The sequence below is a fragment of the Misgurnus anguillicaudatus genome, chromosome 14 (genome assembly GCF_027580225.2).
Source record: "Misgurnus anguillicaudatus chromosome 14, ASM2758022v2, whole genome shotgun sequence".
Taxonomy (NCBI): Eukaryota; Metazoa; Chordata; class Actinopteri; order Cypriniformes; family Cobitidae; genus Misgurnus; species Misgurnus anguillicaudatus.
Window position 1 is genome coordinate 29,990,600 of NC_073350.2, and position 20,171 is coordinate 30,010,770.

At 35.7% G+C, this 20,171-nt stretch overlaps 1 protein-coding gene and 1 long non-coding RNA gene across 2 annotated transcripts in view; one reads left to right on the top strand and one right to left on the bottom strand.

The window, feature by feature from the left end:
* LOC129427914 (uncharacterized) overlaps positions 1-20,171 on the top strand; it is a 211,901-nt gene that overhangs the window by 139,925 nt on the left and 51,805 nt on the right. The window lies entirely within an intron of this gene.
* On the bottom strand, positions 829-1,676 carry LOC129418629 (uncharacterized). Its single transcript, XR_012373361.1, has 3 exons — positions 1,446-1,676; positions 1,073-1,363; positions 829-984 (listed from the first exon to the last, which is right to left on the bottom strand). It is a non-coding gene; the product is annotated as an uncharacterized lncRNA (long non-coding RNA).

The following is a 20,171-nucleotide window of genomic DNA, read 5'->3' on the forward strand; positions in this document are numbered from 1 at the left end:
GTTAAATCTTGTACGAGGAACGATGGTGTAGCCATTAATTTCACCTCCGTCTCTCACAAGCCTCTCAACATCGTCGGGGGTTAGACCCATATCAGCCATTTCAGAATTATGATGGGGGTCGTCCGACCCCTCACCAACCTGTTGAACATTTACATTCTCGCCTGCCCCATCGAGAACCTGCTGATCGTTTAGATCAGAGCCTGGAACCTGTGGTTCAATTTGATTATTGATAAAAGCAGTATCTGAAACCTCAGGTTCAATCTGCTGATTTATAAACCCAGCTTCTGGAACCTCAAAAACTTGATGCGTATTTAAAACATCAGGATCTAAGACCATACTCGGCTCTGGAGGGGGCTGTGAACGGGGATCGACCATACTTATCAAGTCTGCGAATCCGTCTACATTACTTTGATTTCCATTCATAGCTCTGACAGTTTCTGTTAGCATTTGCATCCCCAATTCATAATCAAATATATCAAACGTGGATTCATTGCGCCTTATAATTTTATTCGCCTGGTCACAACCAGAGTCGGAATAACGTTTTTGGGCCATTTTACCACAATATTCAGAATCACAGTGTAATCCAAAATTTTCAAATAATCAAACAACGTAAACACAATAAAACTATACCAAAAAATATAACGAGTATACAATATCAAAAACAAACAATATATTTAAAACAATGAAAAAAAAACTCTACAAATGAGTATAAAAACGGCTTATATAAACGATGAAAACTAAAACAAAATGTATTTAGAACATAAGTTTAAAACAACAGCAAAACAATTTATAATAGTCACTTACCCATGTGATTTTAAAAAGTGACCAGCTCTGTTGACAAATCAAACACAGGTATCCAGTATCCGAAATGTTTTAAATCCAATATGTCACAAAATGTTTAAAATGACCCAGACAAATCCAAAAAGTCTCTGATTTTTCTCTTTTTTAAAGATACGTCCAATGTGTTGTGGTCTGTATCCTAGCCTGTAAACAGATAAAAACACGTTATTAGGATAAATATCTAAATAAGTCATATTTGTTTAAAACTTTTTCTAATGCAGTATAAGCGTACCGTGGAGATCCGCTCTAGATCTTGCAACGATATCCAAACTTTGCCGTCGATATCCAAACTGTTAACAGATAACATCTGATATTAGAAAATATTAAAATAAAACATCTTGTTTAAAACACAACAGGATTAAATAAATAAATACACACCGGTCGGCACGATCCACTCGTCGTCTCTTTGTCCTACGCAGCGGGAGGTTCCAAGGTACCGGCCTGTTTGATCAGTCTTTTTTTGTTCATTCCACTCTTCTCAGCGATTTACCAGGAATAGTTAATACCAGTTTAGACAATTTCGCTGCAAGACCAGAGATCGAATTTTTAGTTTTTAAATAATCACGCAATATGTTGGAATGACCCAGTAAAACACATATACGTACCACCAGGTTTGAGTATACCAGCTCTGCTCCATCCAAACTGATCCCGGAGATCTCTTGTCGCTCCCCAATAAAGGTTGGGTCATAAACTTTCAAAGATTACATCACACGACCCCCACACAAACACACGCTGATATAATATCAGCATCAGAAACATTGTGTCTGATCAGAAAATAGACTAGTTCGATAGAAAATATCGGCTTTAAGTTTAACCAGCTACATCTAATATATATATATATATGTATATATATATATATATATATATATATATATGATTAGTGATTGCCTTTAAAGAAACTTTTGATGTTGCAAAACTTTAGATTCAACAACACACATCGCTGTGTGACAGGCTGTATTGAGACGCGCAGTGGGGGCGAGAGAGAGAGAGATCGCTGACAGCACTGGACCGCTTGTGAAACTACGCAGTCTAAAACTATAAACTTTATTTTTTGACAGCAATAAACATGACAGCATAGGCTTGACATAAAACACACACACACACACAGGAATAACAACGAGCTGATTGACACATCGTAAAACACGCACAGGATACTCGCTGTCTAAAGCCCTTGATATACGATTCTCAAACCTAGACAGATTGTACAGCTTTTGATTGATAGTCCCGCCCCCTGTCAAAGGGGGTCATAAATCAATCAAATTTTGACAGATGCAGGGTCGCTAATACTACTCATAACCTACAAGATTGACTTTAAAACACAGAAAAAAACTAAACCGATGAATGTGAGAAAAGTACAATCTACCTTTCACCTCTTGTTTGAAATGTTCACATTGTATTGACATTATTTTACTAATTTTGATTCTTTCAAAAACAGCAAACCAGGTCTCTCAGACGCTTACTCACTAATTACAAACTTCCAGCCCTCAGTTAACAAAAAGATAATGCAATACAAAAAAACATACAAAATAGTTTTACTTAGTATATAAACTGAGCATCACTTTCAGTACATCATGACAAATGATATAAAGCATACTGTAGTAACAGATACTCCTTTGTGAGCTAAATCAAACATTACGTCATGACTTCATGGAGTTTTTTTTTTTTACTTTAACAATGCCCTTGTAACTTAAAACTTATAATTGATAACTTTAAAGCCAGGGGCGAAAATCTCATCTAAATGTTGGGGGGGACAATAAACATAAAATTTTTCAAGAACAATTTTTGAAGGGGACACCAATAATACAGGCAAAATTGTACTTGCAAGGAAATGGGTACAGATAGAAAACGTTTCTCTTTCTCTATGAACGGACGCAAATTTAATTTTAATACATATGAATGCAGAGGTGAAAAGAGTAATAAAATTTTCTACTTAAGTAAGAGTAAAGTTACTTTAATAATATTTTACTTAAGTAAAAGTAAAGTTACTTTAATAATATTTTACTTAAGTAAAAGTAAAGTTACTGGTCTTAAAATCTACTCAAGTAAAAAGTCATTTTAATTTTAAGAGTAAAGTTACTTTTTTACAGCGGGGAGAGGTTTCTATTATAGTTCACAAAGGAAGGATATATACATCTCAAACTATGTTTTTAATTGTAAACATCTCTACAATTAAAGTGCAATAACAAATGTTAATAAAATAAAAAGCTTTTTTATAACTAAGAAACATTTATGGAATTATTTAATGAGTTTTACAGGTGAGTTATGCACTTTTGAAGCAAAAATAATATGAGGTCAGCAGCTAGTAAATACAATCATTATATGAAGGTTGTAATTGATGTATTGCTGGTAACATACATTATGTTATTAAACTATATACATAAATGAGCATATAATGAGATGGGTGCCATGGCTATACACTATACATCCTTTACACGTTTATTAGCTCCCAGACCTGTGTACCTGATGTCTTTCAATCTCTCTCTCTCGCGCTCTCTCTCTCTCTCTCTGCAATGTCTAATGATCTGCGCATTCTCGAGGACGTTCTTAAATTGTTTGACTTGACGCGAAGCTGCTAGACCTCGGAAGATAATGCGCATGTATTAAAAACGCATCGTGCAAATTAGCGGTTAAAACCCGGTCGGCAATTCTCAAACTCCGTACTCAAGAGCATGAACCCTAATTGAATGAAACAATCGCTTTGCGTCAAAGGCCAGGGGTTTCTTTCTTAAGAATTGAATTGAGGGTCTATATTAGCCCGCGCCTGTCTCGTCCCTCTCCATGGTTCTTTTTGCGCGTTCCCCCGCCCATCAATCAATCATCCGACCGTGGCGCGTCTTTATCACCTTACTTTTATATTTATTTTTACTCAGTAACGGATATGATTTAACATGTAGCGAAGTAGCCTACAATACTTTAAACATACTTAAGTAAAAGTAAAGTACAGATATTAAAAACTACTTAAAGTAAAAGTACACAAAAAACTCAGTTACAGCAAGGTGAGTAAATGTAATTTGTTACTTTCAGCTCTGCCTCACCTCTGCATGAATGCATAAAAATGTTCTGTTCTCAGAAAACGAAATATGTTCATGTTTATATGTCAACATAGTCCAGTTTTAAAACATATGAGGATAAACTGATAAGTGATGTGAAACGTTGTATTGTATATAGCTGATTAACGCGTCGGCTCCGTACACTTCTCTACCACCGGAATGTGTGTCGGTGGTGACCGGTGAGGTAAAAGGGGCGCGGGCAGTGGACCAAACCACTGTGAGGCAAGGGAGGGGGAATCAAAATGTTTAAAAGTTTTTTTGTTGTTGCTCCGTTTGCATTTGTATTGTTTCACTTCTTACACATCTATTTTAAGTATTATAAATCATTAAATTATTTTCAATACACATATTCTAATGATATTTTAGGGGGGGACAACCCTCAGATAGGGGGGGTCCTGTCCCCCCCGACCCCCCCGGGATTTCCGCCCATGTTTAAAGCAATATACTGTAACAGTTTTTGCATTGCATTACAGATGTTTTGGTTAACACACGATACAAGAAAAAACATACTGAAGAGAGTGAAGTATGTATGAACATGCCACAAATACACATAGCAATATTTACAGAAGTGTGTAAGCAGCTTAAAGTGCAAAGAAAGATATGTTTGCTCACTGCCCTAATTATAGTAAAACACTGTGCTGTCTAATGACATATGGATCAATGTTCAGGAAAACTGAAGTGGTGCAGAAATAACACATTGCTTTTATTCTTTGTCTTTCTTTCATCATGAAGAATGTTTATCACGTCTACTGCACCATCCCAGACAAACCAGTAAAAGCTGTTGCTAAACATCAGATCTACAGTTTGGCTATATGACTTTCACTCAAGACTTTGTTCATTATCTTCTTTGTTTATTATTCATTTACATGACATGTATTTGTAAAATGTTTAAATAATAAATAAACTGTATTTTAAAAGAATATTACTATATAAATATACAGAGCAACTTAATAAAGTAACTAATAAAAGCCGTATATTTACAGAGATTAACCTGAAAGGTAGTTGTTTTTAATGTATTTTCATATAATTTTTCTGCTTTTCTACAGTTTAATAACAATTATTAACAGTAATATACTGTAATTTAATGAATTATGACTGTAAAGATTCTCTGTATTTTTATGGTTTTTGCATGTAATTTTGAAAAACTTTTTTTGCTGTAATTTGACAGAAACCGTCTGGCAACCTTGTTGCCAGGGATTTACAGTTTTTTAATGTTTTTTTTACAGTGTGGTTAAATTGGATTGGTTAAGTATTAAAAACTAAATAAAAATCACAATATATTTCCTTAATGCTCTAAAAAAAAACAATAAACAATATTTTTCAGCTTATTGCTTGTTCAACGCATATGAAGTTGAGCATGCACGTTTGTTAAGAAACGAATATCCGAGGCCCATATACATTTTTAGATTTTAAAATATATGTATGCATTAATATCTAAGCTAATATGCATCAATGCATGCACACACATTCTATACAACCCACCACCTCTGTTAATGGGTGCATTACCATCGCTGTGGTAAAATACTGCCACCCTCACAGCCCTAATATAGACTACACAGTAAAAATTCAAGTAAGTAATGCTTTTTTACCCCCCCCCACACCAGCTTTTATGTTCCAGTTTAGGTTAGCGCCCTCTAGATGTATTTGACATCCTGGTGTCCATGACAGCATGTCTTTCCACTGCTTCAAAATGTAAACATTACAGCAACTCAACAGTACTCAGGATTAAAAATATTAAGTTAAACAGCCAATTTAATTTTACTTTAAAAGGCAGAGAGAGAGAGAACAGAATAGTTTTTAAACCTAGCAATGTTATAAAAGCACCTTACTTTGTGTTATATTCATTGCTTCCTGTTTCCTTATGGTTAAATTTAAAGTGGTTGTGGTGTGTGTATCAGTCACTCATGAACACAGACATGATGCTGCTCGTCCTCTCAATCTTTACACTGTTTCTACACGTTCATCCACAGCGTAAGTAAAACAAATTCCTGAATTATTTAATTTCTGTTCAATGTCTTGTAAAGCAGTTTTAAATGTATATAAATTTCTGCACTTAAGGAAACATTTCTAATTTTGTCTTACTAAATTTCACCTTTTAATACTTTTCACCATTATTTACCGTATAAGAACTGCTGATCGATAGTCATTTGTCCATGTTTTTAAAAATAAAATGCCCATTAAACATCTGAAATAAACTGGTTGCTTAGTAATATGCTGTCGGTTTTTTTCTCTTTTTCTGTGTTTTACTGTGAACTGCTTCTCTCTTTTATCCTATCATATCTTTTCATGCTATAAATGGTTTGAACTAAAGGTTAAATGTACTTTATCACTTTCAGAAACATTTGATCCGTCCAGGTTAACAGTATCTCAATCATCAGTGTATAAAGAGTCCAATACAGTTCAACCCAAAACTGACAGCTCAACAGACGTACAGAAAGATACACAAGAAGCATCATCCACAACATCTCTCTTTACCACAGTAAAAGCTTACAATAAGACGTTCATTACAGTAAAATCTTACTGTTCCAGCAGATCATCTTTTAACAGACTGTGTTGTTTATTTAATAAGCATTGTTTATTTCCTAAAATGACTTATAATTGTCACTAATAATATATTGTGTTATGATTGTTTCTGATTACAGATAAGAGACCGACATTAACAGTCATCCATGATTCTCCGCTCGGTGAATTTAGATTTAACTGTGAAATACCAGAATCAGAAAACACTGGTTATATTTGTAATCTGTTCATAGGAGAGGATCATAAACAACTTTTAAAGACAGGGTCTTATGAAAGGTCTGGAAAAATACAGTGTATATTTACAATCTCTGAAAATTCATTGTTCATTCGACTACAGTCAGTTAAGAGTAAATCATTGAGCTGTAATTATTCTCCAAAAACTGATTCAACTAAAAGGTCACCATACAGTGACAAATACATCCTAACAGGTGAGTAATGTTTATCATTTATATCATACAGTATTTGCTGTTTTCCAAGTTCAGTGGTGTTATTTGTTTAAAATGTGTATTGATCACGACAGCTTTTCTTCCTGTGCAAAATCACAAAGTCACCCAGCATCAGACACCAAATACAACACAGGGATCAACAACATGTAAGTTTGTAAATGTGTTTATAAAACGATTTTGTCTCTGATGCTAACTGGTCAATAGCCTGGATTTATTCACAGTAAAACAATTTATAATTCATGACTGACATCTTTACCGGCTACTGTTAGTCCAGCCCAGTCTCACAGAGTTGCATATAAATAGCACGAAGTGTAAAAATTGTGCAATACATACGTCAAATTCCAATTCGGTATGCATATGAAACGCCAGTCCTTCCCATTGATTTAAATGGCACATCTTTTATGTCGTTTAATTTATTGGTTTTTCAATTTTTTGCTATTTTTTAACCATTGTTGCTTGGGTTTTGGGTTAGGACAACTTTTTTGTTACATAAAAATGACATCCTAACCCTAACCCCAACTTCAAGCGACCATGGCCTAAAAATAGACAAAAACATAGAAAACCTGTATATTAAATAACCTCTTTAAGCAAATCTCATATCTAACCCTAAACCCGAGTGGAAATGGTTTAAAAAAGATAGGCCATTTAAGTCAATGGGAAGGACTGGCGTATCGTATGTATTGCACGATTTTCACACTTCGTGCCATTTATGTGCATCTACATGAGACTGTGTTGGTCAGTCCAACGCTATCTCATTGCAATTAGTACATATTTTACGAGGTGGCTAATTCATATTAATTTGTGCGACTACATTCATAAATATTTGTACGATTAGATTTTGTAATGTTGGAGTTAGGGGTGGGGTTTAGTTCTTGTTTTTTATGATAATCATATATTCAAAAAGCTCAAGGACGCTTTACAAAGAGTTATAATAGAGCAAACAATTTACATTAAAAGAGAGCACAGAAATGGGCAGGAGTCATTTGAGTCAGGAGTCAATTTGTCCAATAGATAAAGAAGAGTAATGGTCCGAGAACTGAACCTTGAGGAACACCTTATTTGAGTAGGACAGTTGGCAATTTATATTTGTGATAGAAAATATTGTCTGTTTGTCAGGTAGGAGAAGAATCAAGATACCAATCTCTGAGAGGCGCATCAGTAATAATCTGTGGCAAACAGTATTAACAACTGAGCTGAGATCGGGTAACAGCAGTATGGAAACGTTACCAGAATCTCCAGATAATATGAGATCATTAGTAACCTTTACTAAAGCTGTCTCGGTACTGTGAGAGTTTTCGGACTGATGGCGCTGTAATGGCGACAGGTGGAGAGCGTCGTGCGTTTGTACTGTGTGCTGAATTTTTGTTTTTGGTGTTCCTGAGTGCAAGTGTTTGTTTAAATTAGCAGCATTACGGTTTCCATGAATGTCTGCCTTTGTGGATATTATTATAGTGAGATCTAAGCTTGTTACACTTTTTTTATGATGAGGATGCGTGAGCTGACTTTGCTGTTGCTGCTGTTGCTGCTTTGGGCAGCTGAACTGCTAATGGCATTACCACGGAGGTATGGGGGCAATATTTTGCGGTATAATCGGGATGATCTGCTGCTTCTTCGGAATATGGATTATACAGCACCGAACTTGGACAACTGGGGAGAGTTAATACCGGGACAACGCGGTCTGGGCCGTGACCATCGTCGGATATCTCCCGCGAGGAAGCGAGGAAGGAGGGGTGGAGTGAAGCAAAGGCTGAAAAGGCTCACCGGCACACAAAGGAGCCCACCGTTACCTTCCATTATACTCGCCAATGTTCGCTCCCTGCGTAATAAACTGGATGAACTACAGGCAAACATATCATTCCAGTGGGCATACAGGGAGGCTAGTCTGGTTTGCCTCACGGAAACCTGGCTGGATGAAACGATCGCGGACTCTGAGCTCTCTCTGGATGGATTTGGCACTCCGCTAAGACTGGATCGGGATACTGTGAGTAGCATGAAAAAGCACGGGGGTGGGCTGTGCGTATATTTTAATAAAGACTGGAGCAGAACTGCTGATGTCAAAGACTCCTGTTGTACACCTGATTTAGAGCTGCTTGCTGTGTCATTCAGACCTAAATATCTCCCTCGGGAGTTCGGTCAGCTGGCTGTAGTGCTTGTTTACATCCCTCCCTCTAGCAACGTAACACGCGCGGCTGAGGCCATAGCGACGCGTGTCCAACAGATTGAATCTATATCCCCAGATTCCCCAGTTCTTATTTTAGGGGATTTTAATGGATGCAGGCTAAATAAGTCACTTCCAACTTACCAACAATATGTGACGTGTGCCACCAGAGGCGACAAAACAATCGATCTCTGTTATGGCAATGTAAAGAATGCATACAAAGCGTATAAAAAAACACCTCTTAGCACTGCAGATCATAATGTGGTCCATTTGATCCCTGCTTATCGTACGAAATTACAGAGAGAAGGCGTGACCAAGAAGCTCGTGAAAAAGTGGGACGATAATGCGGTCGAGTCTCTAAAGGGTTGCTTTGATATCACAGACTGGGAGGTGTTGACTGAGGGGAGCAGCTTAGAAGAAGCCACTGAAGTAGTAACCAGCTATATCACATTCTGCGAGGATATGATTGTCCCGCAAAAAACTGTGAAGGTATTTTCTAACAATAAACCCTGGATTACAAAAGCATTAAAAGCCACTATTAATGAAAAGAAAATAGCATTTAACTCAGGAAATAGAATTCAGTCTAAACTCATTCAAAATAGACTGAATAAGGAAATAAAATTAGCAAAGAAAGGTTACAAGGAGAGAGTGGAGAAAATGTTTCGGGAAGGCAACGCCAGGGATGCCTGGCGAGGTGTTAAAACACTGGCTGGCCTCCCCATTAACAATTCAGCTATATCTAGAACAAATGACTCTATCAATATGGCAGAAGACCTTAACCAATTTTACTCCAGGTTTGACCAGTTTGATTACTCTCAAGAGAGGAAGGAGCTAATAGCTGAGATCACTCCTATGATATCTTTTCATGCAAACCTGGAGCTGCGGCAGGAGGAAGTGGAACTTATGCTGAAGAATATGAAACCCAATAAGGCACCAGGACCTGATCAGATCTGTGGTCGGTTGCTAAAAACCTGCTGCAGCCAGCTGGCAGGTGTTCTCTGTCATCTGTTCAACCGCTCTCTCTCAGAACATTCAATACCAGCAACCTGGAAATCCTCATTCATCTGCCCAGTAGCTAAAAAGAGCAATCCCACTTGTAATAATGACTATCGGCCGGTGGCATTAACATCCTTGGTGATGAAAGGTTTTGAAAGACTTGTTCTATCCCAGCTTCAGGAGGAGGTCAGCTTGCACGTTGACCCCCTTCAGTTTGCATACAAACGGCACAGAGGGGTAGATGATGCTGTATTAACGCTGCTACATGGCACTTACTCCCATCTTGAAATGCCCAAGTCCTTCATTAGACTGGTCTTTGTGGATTTCTCGAGTGCTTTTAATACAGTGCAACCACACCTGTTGGGAAAAAAATTGCTTCAAATGGATGTGAACCCGCACCTCATTTTATGGACTTTATCATTTCTGACAAACAGACACCAAAGAGTCAGAGTCAACGGCCACCTCAGCTCGTCTAAGATAATTTCCACCGGTGCACCACAGGGCTCTGTAATTTCACCGGTTTTGTACACATTATATACTAATGACTGTAGGAGCAATAATCCAGGTATAACATACATTAAATATTCTGACGACACTGTGATTATGGACACCACTAATTCATTACGAGAGTTGCAGACTGAGATGGACACTTTCGCAGTGTGGTGTAAGCAGAACTGTCTGGATCTCAATGCTTTGAAAACTAAGGAAATGGTTGTTGACTTTCGTAAGGATATCTCTATTATCCCCGCCTTGTTAGTCAACAATCAGCCAATAGAAAGGGTTGAATCATATAGATACCTTGGGACAATACTTGATCATAAACTTTCATTCAAATTGAACAGTGAGAACATTTTTTCTAAGTGTCAGCAGCGACTCTTTTTCCTGAGGAAGCTACGTAAACTTCAAGTTCATCAGTCAGTGCTGATAGCTTTTTATAAATGTTTTATTGAGTCTATAATAACTTTTAATATATCAGCTTGGTTTGGATCATTATCTAACATTCATCGTAATACACTAAACAGAGTAATAACACTAAGCAGTAAAATAATTGGACAGGTGCAGGAACCACTCATTAGTATTTATTATAGGAGGACTAAAGCAAAAGGTACACAAATAGCCTCAGATGCTACTCACACACTGCATAGTCACTACTGTCTTTTACCTTCAGGCCTGAGATATAGATCACTTGTATCCAGAACCAAGAGAGCCATGACAAGTTTTGTGCCTACATCTATTAGAATTATGAATGAATGATGAATGGTACATTTTATATTTTAGCTGTTTGATTTTTATGCCTAATGCTTACTATTTTTAATGCTTATTTATCATGTATTTTACAAGCTTTGGTCACTACTTATATTTATGCTGCTATTTACTGGTAACTATCTACTGTTTGACTATATGTTTGTGGGTATGTGTCTGTGGGTGTGTGGGTGTGTCTGTGTGTGTGTGTGTTGGATCATGTGGATCATGCTGAGTTGTGGGACTGTACATGCACTGATGCTCAAAACAAATGAAGTTCCTAACGGATAAATAAAGTTCATTGAATTGAATTGAATTGAATAGTATGGAAACCAGATTGAAAAATGTGAAAATGATTATTGCAAGCCAGAAAAGATAGAAGTTGAGAGGCCACAAACTTTTCTATTATGTTTTAAACAAACGATAGGTTAGAAATTGGGCTATAGTTAGCAAAGTCAATAATTTAATGGACAGGGGTAATAGTAGGAGTCTTTAAAGAAATCGTAACAATAGCAGAGATAAGAGATGTATTAACAAGATGTGAAATAGGAGCAGAAATGACAGTAATACAGTGTTTCAGAAGAAAAGTAGGTGCAGGGTCTAACTGGCATGAAGAGGAATTAGATTTTTGAATTATTACACTTATTAGACTGGGGTTTGTCAAAGTAAAGTTATTAAGCATATAAATAGACTGAGCTTGGTCCAAAAAAGGATGTGGGCGGCTCGACATCAAATGGCCCGCATAAGGCATCTAACTAATTTTGAAAGTAGGTCAAAAAGGAGCTGCGTGCATGATTGACTTGAATTTTTGTAAGAATCGCTTTGTACGAATTTATACAAATTAGCCAACTCGTAAAATATGTACAAATTCTTGTGAAAACAAGCTGGTTAGTCTCGCTGTGCATAACTCACAGCTAATTGTTAGCAATGCACACTGTCAAAAAAAAAATTGTCAAAATATGTATCGCAGCTGTCACTGGGGCGGTACTCCTTCAAAAAGTTTGCACCTAAGAGTTCATATTAATATTTCAAAGATAGATATCTGTACCCATTGGGCCCTTTAAAGAGTATAAAGAGTGCAAGTGCCATGCACACAAAAATGCAGAGAGACCAGGGGTGCAAACTTGTCACCTTTCGGCGAAATTCGCCGTTTTTTGATACAAAATAGGTCATTCTTGTGATTCGTCTAGATCTGATGAGTTTTTGAAAATGAGGGGTGAGGGGGGTCTGCGACATGGTAGCAGTAAATGAAATTATGAAAATCATGTCCAGCTATTGTGGTAACGATGTCAAATTACTAGCCAGTTTGGCGGGGTATGTTTTACAATTTATAGCCACCTCATTTGCTGCCGAAGTTTAAGCATACTTAACTCGTAGTATTTTCTCATTTGAGGTTACGCGGCCACGTCACGTTGCTGTGCGCGTGGTCATAAAGCTTAACATTTGTTCACGCACCGCAGTTTTAAGTTAAGTGAATTTAAGCCGTTGACAACAGTGCTATGTGCGCTATATACCTGTTTCTGTTTAAGAGGAGCGTGCAAGCCGCGTATCCACTTATATAAGAGCGCTTGTGTCTTGTCACCTTTTTCACCCCTGATGAGTTTGCACCCCTGGAGACAATGCAATATACTTACACTGTTTTTGCTTTATTGTTATGTTTTGTGATGCTTGGGAATTGTGTAACATTGCAACACACTCTCTGCAGATTCAACACAAAATGTATCCACGATCACAACTGCAACAGATACACAAAGTAAGTAGCCTACATAATATTGTGATATTTACAACTCTATTACAATAATTACTGTTATAGATGTTCAATAAGTTACAATATTTCAGCATCTTTAGCTACAGAATCCAGTTCGTGTTTAGGAAACACAACAAACAGTACAGCTGGTGAGAACTAAAATCTTTTTGATTCATGAGAAACATCAAGAATTGTATAAGCCTGATGCATACTGTATGTTCAACATTAGACAAGAAATGAAACCCAACAATGACAATAATGTACCTCAACTGGTAGAGGACTGCATTAGTGCAAAGGTCATGGGTTTGATTCACAGGGAACACAAATACTCATCATCAATCTTTATTTGCGCCTGCACAATTTCATTAAAAAAAATAAAAATAAAAATGCTAACTTTCAAAATAAATTTCATACATTATACAATCAGTGCAAACTCAGGAGTAGGATGAAGAATACATTCTTATTTAACCTACCCAAATCTTATTTCAAAGAAAAAAGTAACAAAAAATACAGATGGCAGTAATCAATTATAATTACAATAGTTTTTGTCAAATTTAGATTCAGAAAGTTAGAAGTTAGGCAGGTCTTTAGCTCACTGATACATACTGAGTGTGATGTGATCTGGTTAAAGGAGTCTGGTTGGCATGCAGAATATATCTGAATATCATCAGCATAGCAGTGGTATTGAAAACCGTGATGGTGAATAATTTGTCCGATAGGCATAATGTAGATAAAGAAGAGTAATGGTCCGAGAACTGAACCTTGAGGAACACCTTGTTTGAATAGGACAGTGAGGGATTTATAAGAATATAAGTGAAATCCAGGCTAAAATCTTATAATCTAATAATGAAATGAGGAGCATCAATGTTTGATTTTAATTTCAATTTTGACATGAACTTAGTCAATATTTAATGTTATTTATTATGTCTAATTTTATTTAGAAAACAGTCAATCATAAATAATGAAGGACAAATGCATCAATGTAAATCTAAGTCAGTGTCACATTAAATGTGATTGTGTGAATCTGAAACACAGAGGTTCATTCTGTTCTCACCCTCAAAAATGAGGAACACTGTAAAGATTCAACCACAAACCACTAACATTAAGATTTCATTGTGCAAAACAGGAATTAAAAGCAACCAACTAAAAAAGAAACATGGAATTAGTAAATTTACAATAATAGTTTAGAAAAAAAAACATATCACTAATTAATTTAAGCAAAGAAGTGTTTGATATAGTTTACAGTAACACAAGCAACCGTGCACATGGTATAAAACTTTTCACACTCTTAAAACATTTTGGGTTATTTTCAACCCAGCGTTGGGTCAAAAAGCGTCAAACCCAGATATTAGAATTTATTTTTGACCCAACAATAGGTTAAAACAACCCCGCATTTTAGGTTGAAAAATTACAACCTATAACAGGCTGGCTTCATCCTTTTTGACCCAATATTTCAGAGTGCATATTGATCTTCGCATTTGCTCACTTAACTGACAAATATTACAGCTTTGACTTGAATGTAATATAATTATATTTCGTGTTGTCTTGCTGGACTGGGGCTATGTTATAGAAACTACTCCACCCTTAAACCCTGTCAATGTTTCATGGAGCACCACAGAAGGTGAATTTAATACATTTAAAAATAAAGTTTTTTACGAAAGATTTTTGTTAAAGCAGTTTCTGTTGTAAAGGTTGTAAAAGTGTTTATTCATTTATATTCTTCATTTCAATCTTTTAGTTCTTAATACTTTAACTCCTAAAATGGCGGGTCTTGGAGCACGTGAGCATTAACACTTTAAACTCCTTGTTAAATTTGTGAAAACTTCTCAATTGTTGATCAATCGTTGATTTAATTTGATTTCTTTTGAAGATATTCGGCTTCTGATGGTGATAGTCACCAGTGGAGGTGTTTTCCTGAGCGGACTCATGGGTGTTTGTCTGATCTGTTTTATCAGTAAGTTTAGTGTACAAACAAACACATGGAGATACTGTCCTGACTTTCTTTAATTTTTTTAACACAACACATATTAATGCACTGATATGATGTTTTTTACAAGGACAAAAACCATTGAAGAAGAGGTGGGATTTATTCATACATTAATTCAAATACTTTTAAAGTTTGTTTAAACAAGAAAATAAATGTGTACTTTTGATTTGTTTAGTCCTATGAATCCTTCGGTGGCATCTACACAACAACCACCAGCAACATCTTTATCTTCTACACAGATTATTATGAGTTGCATCTCAATGTTGAATTTTAGAAGAAATTATTGTAATGTTGAATGTAAAGAGAAAGGTGCATGTCTTACAGTCATGGATAAAAGTGTTAGATCGTGGCAATAATCACTATTGTATTTGTCAGATGATACTGAAGAACATGAGGAACTATCCGAAGAAAATGAGGTGAGTAGAAACCCGTCTGTGGTGAGCCGTGAACCTCACAAAGATAAATAACATCTTTTGCTTTTAGTGTTTTCATCAGGAACTAAATTTTGTACTTCTCTTTCATTTCCTTAAAGGTGCAGTGTGTAAATTTTAGCGGCATCTAGTGGTGAGGTTGCAAATTGCAACCAACAGCTCAGTTCACAGCTCACCCCTTGCTTTTGAAACGCATAGAGAAGCTACGGTAGCCGACACAGGACAAACATGTCATTGTTAGAGACAACTTAATAAAAAAGTTTGTCCGTTAAGAGCTTCCGTAGAAACAAGGCAGCACAAAATGGCTTCTTCCATGTAAGGGGACCCTCTGTGTATGTAGATAAAAAGTCTCATTCTAAGGTAATCAAAACATAACGGTTCATTATGAAAGGTCTTTATACACCCCTGATAATATAGTTTTGTATATTATTTTGCATTTCTTTTAAGAGATCCTTCTAAAAATTACACACTGCACCTTTAAATCTGGTATATTTATTAATTGAATTTTTCTTTAGGATAAAGTTTATCACGTGTACTGCACGATTCCTGACGTCTCCACCGCACATCATGAATTATATATTCTAGCACAGATGCCAAACCAACCTCTGTGAATTTAATGTCTTTCTACATTCTTTCTAATGTTATCATCATTTCATCATGTCTTTATGTGCTTTTATTTGTCAAAAACATACATTTATTTAAACATGTTATTACTGTGATGAACCATTTTATTAAAGAATCTTTCATTTCCAGTTATAAAAGTAAAACAGAAAGACTAAAAGACTGTATATGTTTTTTTTACATCGTGTGATCTGTGTTGTTATTTTCCTGCTATTTATCAGACAAAACAACACACACATGCAACACAGCACACAAACAGCAGAACACAACACAGACATGTAATGAACCAGCTGAGAATTGATCTCGGTCTTGGGGATGTGTGTCTTTGTTACTAACCACTCCAACACTGAAGATTGAATCCAATTGCATATAAACAATGTTCTGAATATTCAATGAATTTGAATATTTGTACAGAATCTGCTATGATACAGGAGACTTAATTATGTGAATTGAACAGTAAGATAATCAAAGAGAATTCATTGATTCCTTTGAATGAGCTTCAATAAAGAAAAATGCTTTTTACTGTTAGAGAGTGTAGTTATGTTATCTACCAGCAGAGGATAACAGAGTCATGCTAACCAACCAAACCACGAGACCTTTAGTGTAGCTCAGAGACGATGACGTGATGCAGAGATTACCCTGGTGAAAAACAAATATACTTTATTGTATTTCAAGTATATTTAACTTTGCAATAGTACAAATATACTTACAAAGGAATGTACTTTCTTTAAACATATTTAAAGTATGCTTACAACATATTTGCGCGTATTTTTTTACAATTAAACTTTTAACATACTTCAAAATAATTATACTTTAGTATATTTTCTAAAAGTATACTTTAGAAAAATATACTTAAAGTTAAAGTTTTGTGCAATTTTTAAAGTATACTAAATTTAAACTTATTTTAAAAAGTATTTTAGGTACACTTTATCGGTATGCTTAAAGTTATCATTATAATAATGCACTGACAGTATATTTCCAAAATACATTATTTAGTATTCTTTAGAAACAGTATATTTTAAAGCACATTTTGAAAGTATATGGGGTGTACATATGTATATTATTTTATGGAGAAATAACGTGGGCTTGAAATTACGAGAGAGCAGTATGTTCTGTTACATTTTATATTGTAGATGTATACATTTGTAATATACTATTAACATAATAAGGTACACTTTAACTTCACTATAGTCAAGCATTGGATAAACCAATTAACTGTGTTTTACCACAAAATAACCATGGTTTTGCTAATAATAATCAACACACCAAAAAAAAACATGGTTACTAAACTTTTACCACAAAAAAAAACATTCATTTTCGTAAGGCGAATATGAGTGTTTGTTTTTTTGTAGTTTTTGAGTCAATTGCATACCGCTTTTAGCTGTACACATTAATTAACTTAAACAGTTTTCGTAAATGCATTTCAGAGAAAAGTGAATTCTGACCCTACAGTCACATTAGCTACAAAAGTGAACGACACCGAGTGACACGCACTCGCTTGATGGGCGTTCCTTGGGTAGTTTCTCAAAGCGGTATCAAAAGTCACTTTAGAGGTATTGTTAAGTTACAAGAACGGGGTTTTTGGATTTAAAAGTATTTATTTCTCGATAAAAGTAACAAAATATATTAGATAAAATGCCAAACTTATCAGATATATACATAAATACGCCTTTTCCGCCATCTTGAATTATTTTCTCAGACTCGACCACAGACCTACGTCACGCTGCTCCTTCACTCTGATTGGCAGTCGCTTTGTCGCATCGCTCAGTATTTGCATAAAATAGCCTGCTTGTCTATTTTGGTCCCGCCTTGCTCGCGCAGTGGCGAGCTCGTCGCTTGTCGCTGGCAAACGGCCACTTCCATTGAAAATGAATGGTAGCCTGTCGCCCTGTCTCTGTCGCTTGTAGCTAATGTGACTGGGGGGTGAGATTTGAATAATGCATCTGACGTGTGGGATGACGTCACGACGCACGTATTTTGATTTTTACCAGTTGTTCAAGACAGACGGATTCAGTCCCAAGGTACGTTAAAATATCTTAAAATTAATATATTTGATTATCGTTTGACCATTCTGAAGTTTATCAGTAGACTATCATATTTCGAATGCGAAATGTTGTCAATAACGCGGTGTCTAACTCGCTATTAGTGATAAGATGCTGTGTAGCTTAGCTTAGCTTATAGCTAATGTTAAAGGTTTGAAAGATAGCACTGTTAGCCTGTTATATCGAATTAGTACACCCGATTGTTTTGTTAAATATATGTATTGGTGTAAATGTATATGTTAATGAAAAAAGGTAGCGTCAGAAAATCAGTTTTTTTAATGTAGCGTGAAAGTTAACCATTTATTGACTGTTTAGAGGTTGTAAGGCTTTTACCTAACTTAACTGTATTTAGTATTAATGATGCTGCATTCTTTCCTCAGAAGCTAAAGTTTTTCAAAGACATTTGTAGGGAGGACTTTGCAGCTTATGGTAAGTCATTTTAAACTCTTAAGATATAATAATTCATTCGTAGTAGTAAATCAAGCTTCAGTTTAGATACCACCTCAATATGTATATAACGTTTCCCGGACAGGGATTAGACTAGTCCTAGACTAAAATAAATGTAAGAGCTGTCCAAACTGAAAACAACTTGCACTGACATATCTTAAAATACATCAGTGTCCTTTGTTTTGCCTCAAAATGCACACAGGTAATGTTTTTATTAAGGCATGTTTTTTTAAACTAGTTATATTTCTTTATTAAACTAAGGCCTAGTCCTGTTTTAAGCTAATCCCTTTACAGGAAACCACCCAATTGTCTGCTTGTTGCATTTTCTTTCTGACAAGTTTTACATTTAAATTTAATACAATAAAATCTTTCTTTAGGAGCTGAGGTATTTTATGTAAGGAGGATTTTGCAGCCCATATAGGCAAGTCATTATAATGAAAACTCTTAGGGGTGGTTTCCCGGACAGGGATTAGCTTTATCCAGGACTAGACCTTAGTTTAATTAGGATAGTTTTAACAAACATGCCTTACTAAAAACATTACTTATGTGCATTACAATGTAAAACAAAGGGCACTGATGTATTTTAAGATATGTCAGAGCAAGTTGTTTTCAGTTTGGACAGCTCTTACATTTATTTTAGTCTAGGACTAGTCTAATTCCTGTCTGGGAAACCGCCCCTTAATATATATGATGACATTTTAGTCAAGCTCTAGTTTAGGTAAAAATATATCTGCTATACAATCTCTGCCAGTAAACTATAGATGTAATACAGTAAGTCTTAAATAAATGTAATGTTTTAATATTAAACACTTTTTAATTGAGCTTATTGTCTATCTTTTTCAGATTTCCTACGGCTGAACCAAAACCTGCCAGACTAAAGTTGATTTGGGAGAGAAAGACGTTGTAAACTTAATTAGGGCTGCACGATAAATCGCATGCGATACCACGCGCATCACGTCAGTAATGCCGGTTCCTTGATTAGTATTAAATCGCCATCAGCTGTTTTCAGATGGAGCAGCTTTAACTACACAGAGCCATAGTTCCCTGACAAGCTGGGCCATATCGCATACATATCGCAGGCGATACGTCCGCGACAATTAATGCGAAATTGCCCCGACTGTCAGTGAACTACGGCTCTGTGTAGTTAAAGCTGCTCCATCTGAAAACAGCTGATGGCGATTTAATACTAATCAAGGAACCGGCATTACTGAGGAGATGCACCTGACAAACACATGCGATTTATCGTGCAGCCCTAAACTTAATCATCTTGACATCCTTCAATGAGTAATTGTTCAATTTTTTGGCAAATACTGTACACTTTGAATGCTGTGAATAAAACTATATTTTAAATATATTTAAAATGAATTGTTTTTGACTGTTTTAATCAGCTTTTATTTATTTGGAAAAAATTATTTTGTTTATGTTACCAGCAAGTAATCTATTCCCAAAATAGCACTCTTTAAGTTAACTAATTATTAACGCACTGGAAGTATACTCATTACTAATCTAGCTGCAGGTATGTAAAAGTATACAAAATGTAATGTACTTGGCATATTCATTTTTCACCAGGGCAGTTTTTAGAATTTTGGATTGGCCAAAAATATATAGAATGTATGCAAACAGTCTATTTAAGGTATACTGATT